A 3,388-nucleotide genomic window follows, 5' to 3' on the forward strand; every position below is an offset into this window, starting at 1 on the left:
TATAGAGGGAAAAGAGGGGTGGGAGGGGTGGGGGGAGAAAAAGATAACAGAATGAATAAAAAACTATTACCCTAGGTAAATTTATGATTACACAAATGGTATGCTTCTACTTCACGTACAAACCAAGAAACAAGATGTATCCCATTTGTTTAAAATAAAAATGAATTTAAAAATAAATAAATAAAAGTGGGATTCAATTTCAAAAAAAAAAGTATATATTTTGTCTTCATTGCCTGAGGTTCTGTCTTCCAAGTGTTTTAGTCTTTTGGTGGTATTTTCCATTCGATTTTTTATTTGGCTTATTGTTTCTTTCATTTCGAAGTTTTCTGCTTGATTCCTTTTTATCATCTCTTTCTTTCACTTCCTATATATTCTCTCTGAAACCATCCTTTATTTTGAAGATCAGTCTAACTATGTACCTTCTAAACTCCTTCTCTGACATCTCTTCTACTGTATAATCTATGGATTCTGTTGTTGGAACATCTTGGTTTGTTTGAGATGCTTTGTTCCCTTGATTTTTCCAAGTTGTTTGTATGTCTTCCCATCTAGCAATACGGATCTGAAGCAGTACAGTTTCTACCCTGGAGTATTATAGTGTCCCTGAAGGCTTCCAGTACCTCATCTTTAAGGGGGGAGACCAATATTATGCTGCAAAAGGCAGGCAATGGTGGCAAATGAACAGACAGGAGTTGGGGAGAGCAGGGAATCAGTGGGAAGCTATGGCTGCCTCGCAAATAAACTATTTTCTCTACTTGAATCTGGAGTCAAGGAGCCATAAGGAATGCAACCTCCCTCTAGTTCACCATCTTGAATCCTGTTTTGCTTTTCTTTTGTGCTTGTGTGTATTCAAGACCCAATTGCCACATATGCTTTACTTATTCCTAGGTATGTAGGCATCTGTGTCATGCACCAATCTAGCCTCAAGAGTTAAACTGTGGCATGGACCTGTGGAAAACTCTGGGTTGTAATGTGAGGCATGGCTGTTGGTCTGTTGGTCTGTAGAGTAGAAAAAGCTGAAGAGTGCTTTCTTTTGAAATTCATAGTCTAAATTCTGTGACAAGGAGCAAGGCTGACAGGTTATAGAATTAGGACATGCCTGGGTGAGGTAGAAAGCTGCTGCCTGCAATGCCCCATCCCAACACAGTCCACACAGACCTGGCTATCTCCCCTGTGCCCATAGGTGTTTGAAGCATCTACAAACATGACCTGGGCACCTCCTAAACACCTCCTTCATCAAAGCATATGGAATGAGACTTTCAGAATGGGGACACAGGCAAGCCAGATGGGTACACAATTTCCATGGGTGATAGGTTGAACAAAAGAAGTCAGTGACTCCTACCATAGTCACACTCCCTGTCCCAGGTACAAAATACAGAGTTATTGAGGGTGAAAATAGCTCTGCAATGTATATTCCGGCAGCACTCACTAGCAGGCAAAGAGGGACAGAATTCAGCCTAAAAATTCTACTAACATGTGTGACCTGCATGATTTGGAACTGAGAACAGTCTGAATGGTAATTATGTCCCACAAACCTGTTTATAGCTGGTGTACCCTAAAACTGAAGCTCAAGTAGGCGGTGTCTCCATTTGATCACCTTAACAAGGAGAAACCTCAATCATTTCATTACTGGTATTATCTTTTTATAACCGTTGCTTTGTTGTTAGTATTAAGTGGTTTTGCTTTGTTTTCCCTCATTGATTGTTTTTTCATATTTTTGTCTAACTTTATGTATTTATTAGTTAGTTGAACTTTTCTAGATCTCTCTATTCATCTTTGTCCTTACATTAAATTTTATTTTTCTTTCCTCTTTCCCTCATTTCTTCCCCTTTCTTTCTTCCCTCTCTTTTCTTATCTTTCGAAAGAAAAACATTATTAACAACATCTTTCGTCTTCAGTCAGTAATGGTACAGAGATTATATTTAAATAAGTATTTTTATTATTATTATGCTGATATATATTTTGCTCCTTAAATAGCACTGTTACTGGTTGGTATTATTCCCTCCTAAAGTAATAGTGGTGGCTGAACATAGGATCAAGATTATGCCAAGATGGTGTCTTAATGATAAAATGTATCCCCCAGTCTAGGGCACATTGTAGAGATAATTAGTTACCAAAAAGACACACCACAGAGGGGAAGAAATCAACCAATGAGTAAACCTCAACAAAGAATAAGAGTAAATAAACCAACAATTCATGCCTAAAAGTACATCAACTCTCCAATAACTAAAGTCATAGATGCAAAAGTAGATGAAATATGAGAAAAAATAAAAATTGATTGTTAAAATGATGAATAAACTCAGGTGATACCAAAAAAAGCTGAATAAATTAAGGAAAATAACACAAGATATGAATGAGAAATTCAATAAAAAGAGATTCTGAAAAATAACCACAGAAATTTTGGAAAAGAAGATCCCAATTTTTCAGATGAAAAACTCAGTTGAGAGTCTAACCAATAGACAAGATTAAACAGAGAATGGAATTCCAGGACTTAAAGACAGGTGGTTATACTTGAATATTCAGAAAATAATTTTAAAATATAATAAAATATATCAAAATATGCAAGAAATCTTTTCACATTATTGATTGTATCCTTTGCTGAGAAACAACTTTTTAGTTTGAGTCCATCCCATTTATTGATTCTTGCTTTGATTTCTTGTGCTTTGGGAGTCTTGTTAAGGAAGTCTGGTCCTAAGCCAACATGATGAAAATTCAAGCCTGCTTTGTCTTCTGTGTGGTGCAGGGTCTCTGGTCTAATTCTTAAGTCCTTGATCCATTTTGAGTTGAGTTTTGTGAGGGTGAGAGAGAGAGGTTTAATTTTATTGTACTATATATGGATTTCCAGTTTTCCCAGCGCCATTTATTGAACAGGCTATCTTTTCTCCATTGTATGTTATTGGCTCCTCTGTCTAGTATGAGGTAACTGTATTTATGTGGATTTGTCTCTGTGTCTTCTGTTCTGCACTATTGGTCTATTTTGGTGCCAATACCATGCCATTTTTGTTACTATTGCTCTATAGTATAGTTTATGGTCTGGTATGTGATACCTCCTGCTTCACCTTTCCTGCTCAGGTTCAAGGTCTCTTATTCTTCCAGATGAAGTTCATAATGCTTTCTCTATTTCTATGAGGAATGTCATTGGCATTTAATTGGAATTGCATTGAATCTGTATAGTGCCTTTGGTAGAATGACCATTTTGAGAATATTAATTCTGCCTATCCAGGAACATGGGAGATCTTTCCATCTTTTAAGGTTTTCTTCAATTTCTTTAGTGCTCTGTAGTTTTCATTGTGGAAGTCTTTCACCTTTTTTGTTAGATTGATTCCCAAGTATTTTATTTTTTTTTTGAGGCTATTGTGAATGGAGTGGTTTTCCTAATTTCTCTTTCAGA

The sequence above is a fragment of the Sciurus vulgaris genome (assembly GCF_902686455.1).
Source record: "Sciurus vulgaris genome assembly, chromosome: 9".
Lineage (NCBI taxonomy): Eukaryota > Metazoa > Chordata > Mammalia > Rodentia > Sciuridae > Sciurus > Sciurus vulgaris.